This window comes from Periophthalmus magnuspinnatus, chromosome 16 (assembly GCF_009829125.3).
Source record: "Periophthalmus magnuspinnatus isolate fPerMag1 chromosome 16, fPerMag1.2.pri, whole genome shotgun sequence".
NCBI classification, from domain to species: domain Eukaryota; kingdom Metazoa; phylum Chordata; class Actinopteri; order Gobiiformes; family Gobiidae; genus Periophthalmus; species Periophthalmus magnuspinnatus.
In genome coordinates, this window is record NC_047141.1 from 1,995,452 (window position 1) to 2,014,713 (window position 19,262).

Consider the following 19,262-nt stretch of genomic DNA (forward strand, 5'->3'; position numbering starts at 1 on the left):
ACCATTGTCCATCAGTCTCCTCCGTGCTGTGTCTCAGTACAGAATGTGTTCAGACAAATTTACGTAAATATTTGATCGACACTACAGTGGAGCGGCGCCAGGACAAAGAGGCACAGTCAGAGGAACTGTGAAATACACGTGAGTCACTATTAATGAATTAAACAAGAGAGAAATGTGAGAAAATGTTAATGTCTGTCTGAGAAAAGTGTATAAAGTGTGTGGTGAGGGGTTTTACAGCCTTAAAACATATAGAATAATTGTAGGTGTTAGTTTTAGAATGTAACCCCGCACGTGCTCACCACAGCTCCAGCTTCATCAACTCTGGCTCCATTTAACTTTCTGTGTAAAATCTGTGTCCTCTCTCTGTACCTGCTGCTGTCAGACTCATCATTTTGGTCTTAAATGTTCGTATTAACCCTCTACATGATCCTGGGGTTTTTATTTCACTATTGTGTCTGTAAATCAAGGTATGAACATTAATAACAGACAAATCATGCACCTTTTTTCCCTGAGATCGCTCCCACTAGCGTTAGCAACAAGTTTGAGTGACAGTGTTGCTAAGCGCCCGCTCCCTGCTAAACCAATAGGCTGGAACCTACTGGGCTGGTAGGTTGTTTACCTTCAGTAGCCTCACACCAGATTGGCTCTTTGGTTGCTATGATACTCGCCGTTGAAATTCCAAATATGTAACTCTCTTCCAAATTAGCCGCTATAACTGCTAGCCTTGATAAGCTTCATTTAATGCCAAAGGTTGTGGATGATGTCACACTCACTTAGTCCACTTCTTCACTGACCTTATCCGGCCCCGCCCACTTTTGCCTCTAAATGCTCCTGAACCTCACTTTCTTTGTGGTCTTCCGGTTGGAGTGGGAATCCCGTTCATTTCGATGGAGAATTTGAGACAAGTTTTGTGGCTAAAATCTGATATAAAGGAGGTTCATTTGTGTAAAACGTTCTATGATCATGTGACCAACGAGTCCACACTGCAGCGAGTCTCTGAGGCTTTAAAACAGCTCTGTCCCTAAAGAACTGATCCACTGTGAAGATAAACAGCCCCGCACAAAATAATACAACCGGAATGACGACGGCGGCGCCCACGGAAACCTCCGGAATGAGGTGAGGACAGTCTGTGGTTCATGCAGTGTGTTGTTTTGTCTCTGGGCAGGTGCACTGTCAAAAGCATCGAAAATCAGATACTAATTGATACTAAAACTAGTATTGAAAGTAAATACTCATGTTTGAGCAGGTATCAATACTAAAAAAGTCCCATTGACAGGACAGAAATGAATCTTTCCTGAAACGACTGACAGATCCAAAAGAGACAGAACTCGGAGAAAAGTTTAACAATGTTTATTAACAGTTTTAAATGTGTAAATGAAGGTAGACCGATCAGGGAGGTGAGAGCGGGGTGTTTGCCGTGGTCCAGGAGTAGATCGTGAGCAGCGAGGCCTGAGACGAGGTGAGCAGTACCGTTAGAGGTGAGGTTTGTACCGGTCATGCAGAGCTGGGTCAGAGACAGAGGTGTGGGTCCAGGGAGCGGGATCTGACAAGGAGCAAAAATATCCAACTTTGAATGTGTCACAAAGAGTAAAAACATGAAGCCAAGCGGAGCTGTACCACAATGGATACATGGACGATCTGGTGCTCAGTGTCAGGTCCTGGCTCCTTCTGTCCTGCCCAGTTGATTGCTGATTAGTTGCAGGTGTGCACGGGAGGAGCCCAAACCTCCACCCAGCTCCAGGCTCTGACACAGAAGGGGGGGAGATGACAGTTTCACAAGTATAAGACACATAGACTAGAACACACCCATGGACCACTATGAACCTGACCACTGCTCTCTCTCTTTGTTTCTCCCTCTCTCTCCCCGTCTCGCTCTCTCTTTTCTCTCCCTACATTCCTTTACCCTCTTTCTTTCCTCCCCCTCTCCTCATCATCCCTCTATTCCTCCTCTTTCCTCTCCTCTTCCTCCCTCCTCTCTCTTTATCCCCATTCTTTTACCTCCTTCCTCTCTCACTATCACTCCCCTTTCTCCCTCTCCTCCTCCCTTTCCTAATTTAGTCTAGTCTATGTCATAGTCCCGATTTAGACCTGGTTTAGTCCTGGTAGTCCTTAGTTGTTGTTAAAACTCCACTCATTTAATCTCCTCCTGTCTCTCCTCCTCCTCTTTCCTCTTCCTCCTGTATCTCCTCCTCTTCCTCCTCTCTCTCCTCCTCCTCCTTGTCTCTCCTCTTCCTCCTCTCTCTTCCTCCTTGTCTCTCCTCTTCCTCCTCTCTCTTCCTCCTACTCCTCCACCTCTTCCTCCTCTCTCCTCCTTCTTCTCCTCCTCCTCTTTCCTCTTCCTCCTGTATCTCCTCCTCCTCCTCCTTGTCTCTCCTCTTCCTCCTCTCTCTTCCTCCTTGTCTCTCCTCTTCCTCCTCTCTCTTCCTCCATGTCTCTCCTCTTCCTTCTCTCTCTTCCTCCTTGTCTCTCCTCTTCCTCCTCTCTCTTCCTCCTACTCCTCCACCTCTTCCTCCTCTCTCCTCCTCCTCTCTCTCCTCCTTCTTCTCCTCCTGTCTCTCCTCCTCCTCTTTCCTCTTCCTCCTGTATCTCCTCCTCTTCCTCCTCTCTCCTCCTCCTTGTCTCTCCTCTTCCTCCTCTCTCTTCCTCCTTGTCTCTCCTCTTCCTCCTCTCTCTTCCTCTTTGTCTCTCCTCTTCATCCTACTCCTCCACCTCTTCCTCCTCCTCCTCCTCCTTGTCTCTCCTCTTCCTCCTCTCTCTTCCTCCTCTCTCCTCCTCCTCCTCCTCCTTGTCTCTCCTCTTCCTCCTCTCTCTTCCTCCTCCTCCTCCTCCTCCTCCTCCTCTCTCTTTAACCTGTCTCTATACAGAATCTCTTAGTGTGAAATAAACAGCAGATATGTGACTCCGCAGAGGTCCACAACGAGACCGGTGTGAGCGATCTGCCTAGCGCCCCCTAGTGGCACCTGTTAGTTTAGTGCGCGGTTCGGCTCATTATATCTGCGGAGCGGCGGGCCTCAGATGGGACGTTTGTGAACTGTAAACACTCAGATGATAAAGTCGGAGTGGATCTTGTTATGCTCACGATAAACAGACTCAGGAGGAATGTGTCTGAGCTGAACAGAGAGAGAATGCAGCCAAAGACGTCGTTAAAACTTAATTAATAGACGGGTGTATTAAAGATTAATATGAGACTGTAAATACGTCCTCTTTACAAGGCCACTGTGGAACTTTTCAGGTTCAGGGTCTTATATCTGCTGGTTTCCATGGAGATATCACTGTATGGTATCAAACACATCTGTCATGTTTTAATGGTGCCCTTGAAAAACAGCCCTGGAATTGTGTCTTGTTTCATTCACACATGTTTGAGTAACACTTTATTATTAGTCTGTCTACATCTCCAAACCTCAAAATGCTCTGTTCCACCTTGTGATGTCATCAAGTGGTAGTTTTCAACTGGCTTAACAGCTCCTTTTACCGTTAGTTCAGTAGAGATTGGCAATTCCAGGAAAACAATCCAAATGATTTTAGTGAAGGTGTGTGGAGTTTAAAAACACAGAGGAGCACTTCCTGTATCACCACATGATGACATCACAAGGTGGAACATAGTCTTTTCAGTTTGAGAGAAGAACTCAGCCTACATATGCAGGTTTTGTGTGTTAAACATGTGTGAATGAAACAAAACACAACTCCAGGTCTGTTTGTGATGAGGAAACAACATTAGAACAGAGATCAGAGAATAGTGTAATATGGGCCCTTTAACCTTCATAGAGGTCAAAGGTTTGGTGAAGGTTTGGTGATGAGTTCCTGGGTGCTGCACTGCTCAGGCCCAGTGCCACAAGTTGGGTCAAATGCAGATGACCCATTTCCCTAAAGGGATAAGTGGCTGCAAGATATATCACGATCTGAATGGTCACAATTAGGACAAAGGATTGCATTTATGTCAAAAACCTAAATATTCTGTATTATGATGTGTAAAATTTACAAATGTGAGTTTGGACCATACATATACATGTAAATGTACATAGCTAACGTTCAAAACAGTAAGTGATCATGGGCGCACTTTAATGTCCTTCTTATTCTGTAAAGCACTTTGAATTACCTTATGTACAAATTGTGCAATACAAATAAACTTGCCTTGCCCCACACTAGCGTTAGCTACAGGTTTGATTGACACCTTTGCTAAGGGGCTCTAGATTGGCTCTTTGGTTGCTATGATACTCGTGGTCAGAATTCCAAATATGAAACTCCAAATTTGCCCCTATAACTGTTAGCCTCGATGAGCTTCATTTGGATCTGAACGCTGTGGTGACGTCACACTCACTCAGTCCACGTCTTTACACAGTCTATTATTTAAACCCAAGAGCTTCCAGTTATGAGGCAAGAGGACTAACCACTCTGCCATTTTACATCGGATTGCTGCAGGCTAACTCAAGCTTATGTTATTTCCGTGTAATTTAGATGGATTACTTGGCCTCATATAGCCACTTTTGTGCAGAGGGCAGTGTGCACCTGCAGAACACTGAGGCAGGGACCTGTACTGAAAATAAGGTCAAATTGTCCAACTCACAAATGCTTTTCCCGAAGAAAAATCCGGTTTAAATCCTGGCCTAAAACCACTTTTATAACAAGCAGCCTCAGCTCCAGCGATACGCACCTGAGCTAGGGACTTAGCTTTAGCCTTTAGCTGTTGTTTTACCGAAATCTATGTGATATTCATCGACCAATCAGAGCGCAGTTTGCAGCCTGACATCGCCCTTTGCCTCCACGTCCCCCTGACCCGCTCATACACTATTAATGTCCAGCTTCAAATGTTCAAAGCCTCCACCAAAACACGGCTAAGAGCACCGGAGCAGCGTGAGGCGGCATCCAGCCTAAAGGTGGCCAAACAATAGACAAACCAGAAGCTTCCTGATGAAAAAGAAATCAAAAATGCCGTTTGAAAGCGGCCCGCAGGACAGCAGACAAACAGCAGGGGGCGCAGACACAGATACACAGGGCCAATATGAAGGCGATTGTGAGCATCGTTATGAGTGGAGCCTGTGGATTTCAAATGTTTGTGAGAGACAAGTGGGTTTTATGGTTTTTTTTCAGGCAAAGAGCATCTGGACACCTTTGGCTTTGCAGTTTGTGAGTTTTTAAAAATAAGAAAATGATTGCTCAAAGTGAAAAACAAACATTTAAAGGGGCGGTATGACACTATTATCTATGTTTTAGTGTTGTCTAATGTTCTACAGCCTACAGCCTCACACCGGATTGGCTCTTTGGTTGCTATGATACTTGCGGTCACAATTCAAAATATGGAATGCTGTGGGTGATTTTGATATAATAAATAATTCTATCTTTTTATGTTCATTATGGCCCTGCTTTTTGGATCTGAAACAAACAGTGGTGGAAGAAGTACTCGATCATGTTGCTTATGCAAAAGTACGGATACTGGAGCCAAAAAATACTCAAGTAAAAGTAAAGGTATCACATGCAAAAATGTACTTAAGTAAAAGCGTTAAAGAACTTATTTAAAACTCTACTTAAAAAGTAAAAAGTAAAAGTATTTCATGCAGCTTTTTTAGATCTAATAAAGCTTCAAATTTTGATAAAAAATTCTGCAACTAAACTAAATCTTATAGTAAGCGTGGCTGCCTCTCCACAGATCTGACTGTAACCTGGTAGCATCAGCCGCACATCTCTATCGTGCTACATAAGTTTGATACCATATTGTGGTACATTTTAGACATAGCAATAACGTCTCCATGGTAACAAGCAAATGGAGGACACTTTATCACAAAAGTTCCATAGTGCACCTTTAAAAACACTAAAACACATTACAGCGTTTTGGTCGCCTACACGAGGTAATGTATAACTCAGAAGTATTATTATTATTATTATTATTATTATTATTATTATTATTATTATTATTATTATCAATTTACTCTATAGTGTGGAACATTTTTGACATATCAATAACGTCTCCATGGCTACAAGCAAGCGGAGGTCACTCAGTCAGAAAAGTTCTCTGATCTGTTCTTATGTTGTTTCCTCATCACAAACAGACCTGGAGTTGTGTTTTGTTTCATTCACACATGTTTAACACACAAACCATGAATATTTAGGCTGAGTTCTTCTCTCAAACTGAAAACACTCTGTTCCACCTTGTGATGTCATGGGGTGATACAGAACTGTGTTTTAGACAGACTAATAATACAGGGTTACTCAAACGTGCTTGTGGTTATTCAAAATGGGCTTTCCATAGATCTAAGAGAGCTAAAAAACAGGACAACAAGAAATCTGAACCTACAAGGAAAGGTGTAACCATTCCTCACACAGCTGGTATGTCTGAAACACTTCAGAGAATTTTCAGACAGTTTGAGATTCCAGTCTATTTCAAAACTACAAACATTTTAAGACAAAAACTGTTCACCCAAAGGACAAAACCCTGAACCATAAACAAAGTAATGTGTCTACTCCATTCAGTGTAGTGCAGAGTGCAGTGACACTGGAGAAACTGAACAGACACTGCACAACAGAATGAACCAACAAGGCACAAGAGCAGCTCAGGACCCCAGTCTGCTGTGCATCTACATCTGAAAGACACTGACCACTCCTCTGAAGAGAGTGAGGTACAGGTCTGAGCCAGAGAAAAGAAATGGTTTGAGAGGACATATAAAGAAGCTATTTTGTTAGGAAAGACAATCCTTCCTTAAACATTAATGGAGGCCTGAGACATAATCTCTCCCCCATCTATAACTCCATCCTCAGACCCAAAACAAAGTTGAACGTTGAATAGGGTTGTTTAAGCTGAAACTGTAGACTATAGCTGTTTACAGTTTCAGTGTGGTTAGCCCCTCCGTTCACACACAGATAGATATACGTGCAGTGTTCACCAGCAATTTGACCAGAACTGAAGAAGTGGCTTGGATGAGCAGCCAAAGGTCTTCACTCCTACAATGATTCGTCCAATTGACAGATTTAATTTTGTCTTTTGTGCTACTCAAACATGTGTGAATGAAACAAAACACAACTCCAGGTCTGTTTTGGGGAGGCAACAGTCTTAGAACATGGATTCAATCTCACAGGAGTCCATTTTGTGTGATATAGGAGCTTTATGACATATTTACAACAGCAGGTGAATAGGCTGCGTTCACTTGACATCACAGTTTTCTAATTTCCCTGTGGGTTCGTTATCTGCGATGTCACTTCTGGGTCAAAGGTGAATGAACTGAAAATATTGGACATGTCACAATTTCCGCTTTTTTCGGGAACAACGTCAAACACAGACTGCAGTAGTTTAATGCTAACAAGGTTTTAAGGTTGACAGAAAGTGGACAAGGTTGAGGTTAAACTTACACTTCTGAAAGGTAAACATCTGATGAGAAACAAAGACAGAAGTTTTGAAGTTTCTGGTGGGATCCGGAAGTGACATCATCATCAACAATCCCATAATGCAGCTGAGACAGGTGTGTACTCTACTTATATCTGTGTGTTTACTGGGCTTATCCACAGGAAACTAAACTGTTCCAATGTTTCATTTTTATTCCACAGCTTCAGACCTGGTTTAGTCCTGGTTTAAATCTGACTTATTCCTGGTTTAGACCTGGTTTAGTCCTGGTCCTGGTTAAGTCCTGGTTTAGTCCTGGTTTAGTCCTGGTTTAGACCTGGTTTAGTCCTGGGTTAGTCCTGGTTTAGATCTGGTTTAGTCCCGGTTTAGACCTGGTTTAGACCTGGTTTAGACATGATTTAGTCCTGGTCCTGGTTTAGTCCTGGTTTAGTCCTGGTTTAGACCTGGTTTAGTTCTGGGTTAGTCCTGGTTTAGATCTGGTTTAGTTCTGGGTTAGTCCTGGTTTAGATCTGGTTTAGTCCTGGTTTAGACCTGGTTTAGATCTGGTTTAGACCTGATTTAGTCCTGGTTTAGACCTAGATTACACCTGCTTTAGAAGCCATTATTCAAACCTTAATACATGATGTGGTTACTTTACCTGAAATGTTTCTCAGTGTGGCTTTAAACCTGTTTGTCTTTCATTTCTTCAGTTAGAGCTGTTTTTATTGTGGAAAGACACTTTGAAAAACATGTTGCTGTCTGAAACATATCTTTGTAGCTTGGCCTGGTGGCACCACCACCTAAAGTAAAGCTGAAGTGAAGCTCTGAAGTGAAGCTCTGATGTGAGGCTCTGAAGTGAAACTCTGAAGTGAAGCTCTGAAGTGAAGCTCTGATGTGAGGCTCTGAAGTGAAACTCTGAAGTGAAGCTCTGAAGTGAAGCTCTGAAGTGAAGCTCTGAAGTGAAACTCTGATGTGAGGCTCTGAAGTGAAGCTCTGAAGTGAAACCCTGAAGTGAAACTCTAAAGTGAAGGTCTAAAGTGAAGCCCTGAAGTGAAGCTCTGAAGTGAAGCTCTGAAGTGAAGCTCTGAAGTGAAGCTCTAAAGTGAAGCTCTGAAGTGAAACTCTAAAGTGAAGCTCTAAAGTGAAGCTCTGAAGTGAAACTCTAAAGTGAAGCTCTAAAGTGAAGCTCTGAAGTGAAACTCTAAAGTGAAGCTCTGAAGTGAAACTCTAAAGTGAAGCTCTGAAGTGAAACTAAAGTGAAGCTCTGAAGTGAAACTAAAGTGAAGCTCTGAAGTGAAACTCTAAAGTGAAGCTCTGAAGTGAAGCTCTGAAGTGTGTGGTCCCAGTGTTGTTGTGAATTATTTAAGTGTTTTATGTTAAATGTGACTTTAATGTCCAGAGAAACAGATGAAAACCCTGGAGCTAAAGTCATACTTATTTACATAAATTCATGAATATGTATGTCTACTGTCCCTTCTATACATAAATCAAAATAAACACATTTCCATGGAGACAGATACATTTAATGGGATTAAGTGATGATGTCACAGCCGGGGACCTCACAGCTCAATTATCCCTCTGTTTTTATTCTTCATTCATCAAACAGAGATAATGACCAATTTCCAGCAGTTAGCGTGTATATCTCACTGCCTGTCACCGCTAACACTTGCTTAGCTTAGCCTAGCATCTTATCGCAACCTACACTGTCTGTCGCATTCAAAACCTTGTTAGCACTAAGCAAGAATGACAGAATGACGAGTCTGACAGCAGTGGATACAGAGACAGGGGGCAGGGGTTTTTCAATAGAAAGTGAATTGGAGCCAGAGTCCATTCCTGTGTGGAACACAGCAGCTAGCAGGTTAGCTCTGTCCATTTATATATACACAGTCTATGCATCACTCATAATAATCCCAAAGCATCGTGTGGTAAGTCACATCTCCATGGAGTCAAGCAGGAGAGCCCCCAGAAGAGCTGCACCTTTAATGACATAATGACACACCTTTAATGACATAACATCCCTTTTGTTTGTACCTGAGCCAAACAAACACAGATCACAGAAAAATAAATAAATAAAAATAAAAATATTCATAAACTTGACTGAGGTGCGGGTAGCTTCAATAAACAGTACAGTAATGATCAGCAGGGGGCGCTACTAGAAGTGAACTGGACTTGAAGTGAACTGGACTTGGACATGGTCTGTCCACGGGCTTCAGAACTATTCAAAATTAGCACTGTTACCATAGCAATTAACAATTTAAAGCTAAATATTCTATCTTTTGAATGTGTCCCCAAAACGTTGCGTAAAACAAGAGTCTGGTCCAGTCCTGTGTGTGTCCAGTCCTGTGTGTGTCCTGGTCCAGTCCTCTGTGTGTCCTGGTCCAGTCCTGTGTGTGTCCTGGTCCAGTCCTGTGTGTGTCCTGGTCCAGTCCTGTGTGTGTCCTGGTCCAGTCCTGTGTGTGTCCTGGTCCAGTCCTGTGTGTGACCTGGTCCAGTCCTGTGTGTGTCCTGGTCCAGTCCTGTGTGTTTTGGTTCGTTTGGGCTCTTTGCCTCCTGCACACAGACTGTGTAAAGAAGTGGACTAAGAAAATGTGACATCACCCACACGATCGTCTCCATATGAAGCTCATCTAGGCTAGCCGTTATAGAGGGTAATCTGGAGCAGAGTTCCATATTTGGAATTTCGACCGCGAGTATCATAGCGACCAAAGAGCCAATCAGGAGCGAAGCTGTTGAAGGTAACGCCCCTTCTCGCGTGCACCACTGGTTTAGCAGGGAACAGGAGCTTGGTAATGCTGTCATTCAAACCTGTTGCTAACGCTAGTGGGAGCGACCTCAGGGAAAAACGGTGCCTGATATGTTTGTTATTAATAATGATAATAATAATAATTTGAGTTTTGGACAATATAGCAAAATAAAAAAACGCAGGATCATGTAGAGCGGGTTAATACAAACATTTAAGACCAAAATGATGAGTCTGACAGCAGCAGTTACAGAGAGGACACAGTTTTTACACAGAAAGTGAATTGGAGCCAGAGTCGACAGAAACAGCATAAAGAAACAGAGATCAAAACTACAAAACATGTATTTATTTATTTGTTTTGTTTTGTTTATTGGCCCTTTAATGAAGTATGTTTATCTTTAATATCTCATGAGATCAGCTCATCCTCCACACACCTCCACCTCCTCCACACCTCTGCCTGTATTCCCCCCTCTCTCTGCACTCCTCACACACTCGTCTTCGGGGATAGTGCGGCGCTGCTCTTCAGACGTGGAGGCCTCTCGAGCCTCTCGAGCCTCTTGGATAAACACAGCCCCAAACCCAGTGACAGGCTCCAGACAAGTCCACAACTCTGATCATGTTTTATGAATGAACATGATTTATCCATGAAGAGCACGCTGCGCAGGAGGAGGAGGAGAGAGGAAGAGAGAGGAGGTGGAGAGAGAGGGGGAGGAGGAGGAGAGAGAGGGGGAGGAGGAGGAGAGAGAGGGGGAGGAGGGTTCCAAACAGGAAGTGATCATGGGCTGAATGCTGCGGGGGTCACTCCTTTACATAGTCTGTGGTCTCACTCTTTTGCCATCTCTTCTTCAAACCCTGCTCCCTCTCTCCCTCTCTTCCTTTATGACCCCCTGTCTCTCTCTCTCTCTGTCATCCTCTCTCACACTTCCTCATCCTCTCTAACCTGCTGCTCGGGGGCCCAGTGTTCTTCGTACTTCATATATTTGATGTCTTCTGTACAGGGGAGTCGACAGAGGGGGACAAAAGGGTCTGTTGTCCCGGGCACCAGGGTCTTAAGGGCTCAGAATGAACTCTCTTCCTATTCATTTAAATTAGAGGGGGGCCCATGTGAGGCTTGTTACTCCGGGGCCCCAAATTTCTGTGGACGGGTCTGCTCCTGTGTGTATAAAATGTAGAAAGTCAAACTGAATTTAACAAAAGTTTGATATTTGGCTTGTCCCGCTGTTGACCAATCACATTCAAGTATTCGTCTTGTTCTTAAAACACTACAAACCTTCATAACGAGCCGTCGCTTCATAACGAGCCGTCGCTTCATAATAGAGCCGTTCTGAGAGGGTGGTGTTTGGCTCTGATGGATGTGGCGGCTTCACCCTCATTAGCTGCAGCGGCGCTCACTGTCACAGAGCGAGATGGAGAGCCTCATTTTACTGTTAATAAGAAGAATCAGCTTCATGAGTGTGGAGGCTCGGGTGGAGGTGTGTTTGGAGGCCTCCAGCTCCCCCCTCCACCTCCACCTCCAGTCCCCAGTCCACCTCCAGTGCCCCCTCCTCCACCTTCAGCGCTCCACCTCCACCTCCAGTGCTTCTCTCCATATCCAGCGTCCCCCTCCACCTCCACCTCCAGTCCCCAGTCCACCTCCAGTGCCCCCTCCTCCACCTCCAGCGCCCCCTCCACCTCCAGTGCTTCCCTCCACATCCACCTCCAGCTCTCCCCCTCCACATCCACCTCCAGCGCCCCCTCTCCACCTCCACATCCAGCACCCCCCTCCACATCCAGCACCCCCCTCCACCTCCAGTGCCCCCCCACACATCCACCTCCAGCGCCCCCTCCACCTCCAGTGCCTCCCTCCACCTCCACCTCCAGTGCCCCCCTCCACCTCCAGTGCCCCCCTCCACATCCAATCAAAGGTGACGTCATCTCCATTAAACTTGTCTCCATTAAACTTTCTCTGGGAGCAGCATTATTTATTTAAACTTAACGTCAGTAGCAGAAAATCAAGTGTTTTAAGTGGGTTGTGTTTGAACAGAAGTGAACAGAACACTGACCCTCGTGTTTTATTTCAGTGTTTTTATTTATGTTACATAATAAAGGAGCTGATTTTTAAATGTATGAATAAAAAAAGCATTTGAAACGGTTTGGTCCAAAGTTATTCCTCTCTTAATTATTCACCAAGATGAGTTTATAAGCACTTAAAGACTACACACTAAAGCTAACAATAACTAGCATGCTAACTTGCACTTAATCCAAAAACACTTTATAATTAGATGGAGACACTCAAGTCAATTCACATTCCTCATTTTCCTCCACCTCATTGGCAGCTGCTCTTTTTAGCCCATGTCAAATAGCTCCACCCTCCATGTCTGTAGCAGTCATTGCGCCCCCTGCTGGTATCTAAAACAAACAACACACTTCAGATTTGGTTTGCATCCACACAGACTGTATTCATTTACTATATAACAATGACTTTTAAAGTGTCTGCCAGTTTGAACTATGAGTGAAAAATATTTCAGAAGCATTAGAATAATCCCTGTTCTGTACTTTTTAAGTATTTATACTTTACTTAAGTACATTTTACAGTGGATACTTTTTACTTTTACTCCACTACATTTTTTAACTGGACTGAAAATACTTTTAGTTTTTACTGTTAAAATACATTTTTTACTTAAATACTTTTACTTAAGTAGAATTTTCCACATGGCACTTTTACTTTTACCTGAGTACCTTTTTACCTTAACAAAAAGGAGTACAGTGGTCCCTCATTTATCAAGGGGGTTAGGTTCTAAAAATAACCCGTAGTAGGTGAAATCCATGAAGTAGTGTGAAAGATACAGACTCGGGTTCAACAGAGTTTATTAACAATACAAAAATGTGAAAGATAGTTGTCAGAGCCAGTGGTGGAAGGCTGGGTTGGCGGTGGGTGTTCGAGCACAGGTCGTTGATAGCGGGGTCGGGTGCTGGGGTGTTTGTACTGGTCGAGGCGAACTGGGTCGGAGGCCGGGGTGCACTGATAGTCCAAGGAGCAAAATCATGAGGATACACTGACAATCTGGCCACGAGTGTAGGAATCCTCAGCCTCTTAATACTCCCCAGGTGAAGGCTTGATCAGATCCAGGTGTGCGGAGGTGGTGCCAGAGTCTCCACCCAGCTCCAGACAGCACAAAAACACACAAACAACCCTAATCCTGACAAGTCGTCAGCTTTATTTTGTACAATTATTCTATATGTTTTTTGCTGTAAAACCCCTCACCACACACTTTATACACTTTTCTCACACAGGCATTAACATTTTCTCACATTTCTCTCTTGTTTAAACTCTCTCAAAGTCCAAACCTATATTATATCCCTCTTCCTCAATGTTCTCTTTAAATGTGTTGTTCTCGTGCCTCTGCTCCAGTGGACACAGCATGGAGGAGACTGATGGACAATGGTCTACAGTCTCTTAACCAATCAGGACGCAGAACACAATGCACGTTCATACACTGTAAAAAAAGCATGTGAAATTGCACAAAAAAATCCACAAAACAGCGAGACCTCAAAAGGTGAACCACAATATTGTGAGGGACAACTGTACTTCATCCACCTCTGCTGATTGGATAAAACTGTCTGCCTCTGTCAGTTGCTCCCGTATGGTTCTCATCCAACAAAAATCTCTTTTAAATGTACATCCATTATCAGTCTGTGTTTATTCTGCCCAAACAGCAGCTTTTAAAATACTCAGGAGTTTGCTGCAAGCGCTTCTGTGTTTTATTTAATTGTATTGAGCTGCGGAGCATCAGGTTTAAACCGTTTGAACAAAATCCCTGTATTTCTGTATTTCTGTATTTCTTGTAAGGTGAGATGTAACGTGTGGAAGGTGTTTGTTGCCTGGAAACCGTTTGACACTGAAATGGCCCTGTCAGCTCTGTGATCACTACATCAGCTCGGAGCTTGTTCTGAGTCTAATGGAGACGACAGCGTAAAGCGTCTGTATCTGCTCCGGTGTCGACCTCGGCACAAAACCAAGGAAACATCTGAAACGACAGGAGAACGTGAGATCATGTCACTGTCAGGCGCTGGTGACAGGGGGCGCTGTGTTCATGAGTTGACGAGAGAGAGAGCGGTTCAGTCACCTCATGCATAGACTATAAAGAAGTGACTGAGTGAGTGTGACGTCACCCACAGCGTTCAGCTCCAAACGAAGCTCATCAAGGCTAGCAGTTATAGCGGCTAATTTGGAGTCGAGTTCCATATTGGGAATTCTGACCACGTGTATCATAGCAACCAAAGAGCCAATCCAGAGTCAGGCTGTAGAAGGTAAAAGGTCGCAGCAATGAGAAAAAAAAAAATTGTAGTAAATAGCTTGTGATGTTCAGTTCAAACCTTTTAACCTAAAAAAATTGATATTTATTTTTATTTGATATCTTTGTTGTATTTGGGTTGCATTTTCGTAGTATATTTGTAATATTTTGTTTGGATTTTTGTTGTATTTTTGTAATATTTTCATAAGATTTTTGTTGTAATTTCATTATATTTTAGTAGTGTTTTCATTCTATCTTTATGGTATTTTTATTGTATTTTTGTTGTATCTTTTTTGTATTTTCATTGTATTTTCGTTGTATTTTTGTTGTTTTTATCACATTGCATTCAGCCGCTGCAAACAGTGTATTCAGGCGCCGGCCCTTCTCGATTTAAGGGTTAATCGTGTCAGCGCATTCTGCCTTTGTGTCCATAGGCAAGACACTTCACTCAACTCAACAGAATCACAGTCTGTGTAAAGAAGTGGACTGAGTGACCCACAATGTTTACGAGTATCATAGTAACCAAAGTGCAAAGTCAAACCTGTTGCTAATGTTAGCTGTCGGTTTTTAATGTTCATATCTTGATTTACAGACACAGTAGTGAAATAAAAACCCAGGATCATGTAGAGGGTTAATATGAACATTTAAGACCAAAATGATGAGTCTGACAGCAGCAGTTACAGAGAGAGGACACAGTTTTTACACGGAAAGTGAATTAAAGCCATGATCATTTCCTGTGTGGAACGCGGTGGCTAGTGTGTTAGCTATGTGCATTTATATATTTACAGTCTATGCGTACAACAAACATGCAAACTCCACACCTCGCACTGTGTGGGATTAGAACCAGCACACGTTCTCCTTACAGCCGAAAGTACAAACAGTCCATAGTTTCACACAGACTTGTCTTTTTCCTCACATTTATTAAACGCAGACTAGATTTTCTCTAGCGAGGGCCGCAGCAGCGAGTAGCAGTTCTTCTTAAATCTCCCGACATTATAAAAAGGCTGTACGGCTGCTCATAATCAAAGCGAGCCGGCCCCAATGCCCCCCGATGCCCCCAATGCCCCCAATGCCCCCTGTACCTCCACAAACCCCCCGTACCCCCCACCCTCCCCGTGCATTCGCTCTGCGGCTCATATCAGCATCGGGCTAAAGCTCGGCTAATATTCCCCGGGTTGGCCCATTATCTAAGGCCCGCGCGCTCTGGCAGGTATCCGCTCTTATCATTTCTGAGGAGGAAATTACAGCTCTATCATTGGGCCCAGCAGCGGTGTCACCCTCCCCCCTCACCTCCTCCTCCTCTCCTCCCCCAAACTCAACCCCCTGCTCCTCGTGGACCATCGCTCTCCTTTATTATGAGGCCAGCACACTCCCGGCATATTAACGCCGCTCTGCTTTTGTTACTAAGTGAAAAGAACAGGTTTAGCTCCGGCTCCGGCGGCTCAGCACAAAGAAATGGTGTCATAGTACAACCGGGTCAAAGGTCAACTGCTGTCTTTACCTGAACACGACAAGATGGAAGAGATTCACAGACCGAGCATAACATTAACCATTCAAATTCATTCAAATAAAGCCTTATTTTAAAGCTGTACTATGGAATTTTTCCGGTGGAGAAACAGCACCTTCTCGTCTCTGTGTTATTGTTTCTCCTGGAATGTTCCGCAATAAGGCATTAAATGGAGCTATCTAATTGTGTTTTATAATGCTATTTCCTCATCACAAACAGACCTGGAGTTGTGTTTTGTTTGTTCCAGATGCTCCCAGATCATATTACCATGACAACTGACTCCGTGTCATGCCCACTTGATAACTTTTTTTTTTTTTTTTTTTACATATTTATGAAAAAACTGATTTCTCATGTTTCTTCAAAGCTAATAAATAGGATTGTACAATGTTTATTACATGAGCTCATACACTGTATATAAATGCACATAGCTAACCTGCTAGCTGCCACGTTCCAAACAGAAAGTGAACATGGGTGCACTTCAGGCTCCATCGACTAAAAACTGTGTCCTCTCTCTCTGTAACTGCTGGTGTCAGACTCATCATTTTGGTCTTAAATGTTCGCATTAACCCTCTACATGATCCTGGGGTTTTTATTTCACTATTGTGTCTGTAAATCAAGATATGAACATTAATAACAGACAAATCAGGCGCCTTCTTTCCCCGAGGTTGCTCCCGCTAGCGTTAGCAACAGGTTTAATTGACAGTGTTGCTAAGTGCCGACTCCCTGCTAAACCAGCGTTGTGGGCATGGAGGGGCGTTACCTTCACTAGCTTCGTTCCTGATTGACTCTTTGGTTGCTATGATACTCACAGTCGGAATTCCAAATATGTAACTCTGCTCCAAATTAGCCGCTATAACTGCTCTAGCCTCGATGAGCTTCTTTTGGGGCCGAACGCTGAGGGTGACGACACACTCACTTCACATAGTCTGTGGTTTAAAGACAAAATGACTTGATTAATTTCTGTTATGTGTCTTTTTAATTGAGAAAACGGTTTTGTGATTTTTACCAAACAAAAAATAACTGGACTAGAAAACAGTTTAAATTAGTATTCAGACCCTCGCCCCTTTTTTATTCTGTATTATTTTAATTAAATTTTTTAAAATTTATTTTTTATTTTATTTTATATATTTTTATTTATTTTATTTTATTTTATTATATTTGTCTGTTGTCTTACTTATGTATTTGTTTTATATATTTTTTTTGTATTGATAACATATATAAGGTTACTGTATTACCAACTATTATGCCAAATAACTTTAATAAAAAAAAATAAAAATCATGAAAAACAAAAAATAATAATAATCAGAATTCAGAATGTGTCTTTGGCTCATGTTGTCAGATTCTTCCATCACAGTCGGCTGGTGGTCTCAGCTGTACAGACATTTATTTTATATTTCGTTTAGTTCCAAAAGTATCTGTAGAAATCAAACCCTCCCAAACTTCTGTCCCTGTCCAGGCTTCTATTAAAGTCTGCACCGTCCCTGTAGGTTTAGGGCTTGAGCTCGTGCGGCGTTCACTCTGTAAAAAGCCGTATTTCTCTTGTAGATAAACAGCTCCCCCAGCAGAGAAACAACAGAGAGAAGCCATTTCAAACTACAGCTTTGTGTCCGACTCAATCTCCCTCATTCAAATTCACTGCGGCTTTGGCGTTTGTTTACGTTTTGTGATATAAATATTTTTTCGCATTCACGGTGGAGGCGGCGTTTATCGCTGCAGTGACACGGACCTGACCTTGAGACGATCTGCCCGCCGTTTTCGGACTGCGGTGAAGAGGGAAAAAATAACGTTCTTTTGACTTGTGTGGCTGGCTTATCTGGACTCGTGTGAGCTCTGAACGCTCTCCTCTCTGCTCCGCACGCTCCATATCACGCTCAGAAACATCTCCCATAACCTTTGACCCTGGTCAGCGCTGCGGGCTAGCATATTTGATCTACTGGAGAAGTCTTATTATTGCAGTTTATATATTTGAGTGGAGCGTTTGAAGTGTGTGCTTCATTCTCTTTTAAAGGGTTTTAAGTTTTTATTATTTCAGACACAAAGATGAGTTTTTTAGAGAGAAACAAAATCCAAACAACCAAATGACTCAACAAATTCTCCTGATTTGTAAATTATTGGTAAATGTAAAAAGGATATATTCTGGAAAATGGACTTTTTGCAGCTTTCTTCCATGTTCTAACGCTGTTCCCTCATCAGAAACATATCTAAAGAGATGGGTATTCTAGCAACCTCTCCCGGGCCCTATTCAAACCTTTGTTACAATTAGCTGTAAGATTCTGTACGAGGCTCCGCCCACAAGCCTACATCACCCATGCTCTCGCACGACAATTCTCCATAAATATATGAAAACATGATGCAAAACTGTACAATACGACTTCACAAACCTGATGTGATGTGCAGTAGTTTCGTTGGCGGGATACAGCTGATTGTCTTGTGATGAAGGGGGAGGGACTTAGCTCAGAGAGAAAAGGGAGGGGAGACTCAGAGGGTCAAAAACAAAAATGAAACATGTTAATACGTTGTTTTGGGCAAATTTTCAAAACATGGAGATCTAAATGTGTTATGTGTTACAGTTAATACCCCATAGAAGTAAAATACTACCTCTTTAATACTCCATAGAAGTAAATACCTCCTCTTTATTACCACAAAGCATTTACCTTCTTGTTCTTCCATGTTACTTTACATCCCACTGCAATAACATCTCCATGGTAACAAGCAGACCCGGCTCTAGAAAAGTGACATAGTTCACCTTTTATGGGTGAGAGTGGCGTGTTGTGACGAGCAGTAATTAGATCGTAAAAGACCTGGAGCCGACAGAGATGTTCACAGACATTTATGTGAGTGGATATTCAAGTGAAATACACATCTCTGTGAATACTTTCTATATTTGAACTTTCATTTGACTTTTGATCCAAGTTTCTTCTAAAAGAATCTTCTAAATATGAATGAGATGGAACTGTTTGACCCGATGTTTATTACAATAAAAATAAAACAAACTGCAGAGAACGCAGTGGCAGAGGTGTAGGCGGCAGCTGAGGTGCGGGTGGCGACGGCAGAGAAGTGGGCGATGGCGGCAGAGGAGTGGGTGACGGCGGCAGAGGTGTGGGAGGCGGCGGCAGAAAAGTGGGCGGCGGCGACAGAGATGTGGGCGGCGGCGACAGAGATGTGGGCGGCGGCGGCAGAGGTGTGGACCGTGGTGGCAGCGTTCGGAACAGTTATAGTGGCAAGTATCATATAAACAAAAGAGCCAATCCAGAGCAAGGCTGTTGAAGGTAACGCCCCTTCCCGCCCCCTCTCTGCTTAACCAGCGGTGCCTTTTTTTGTGCTTAGCAACGCTGTCACTCAAACCTGTTGCTAACGTTAGCATGAGTGATCTCAGGGAAAGAAGGCGCCTGATTTGTCTGTTATTAATGTTTAATGTTCATAATCATGCTC

At 43.2% G+C, this 19,262-nt stretch overlaps 1 pseudogene; it reads left to right on the plus strand.

Moving 5' to 3' along the window:
* The first annotated feature begins 18,894 nt into the window (after positions 1 to 18,894).
* The window catches only part of LOC117383429 (late histone H2B.L4-like), a 43,272-nt pseudogene continuing 42,904 nt past the window's right edge, over positions 18,895 to 19,262 (plus strand).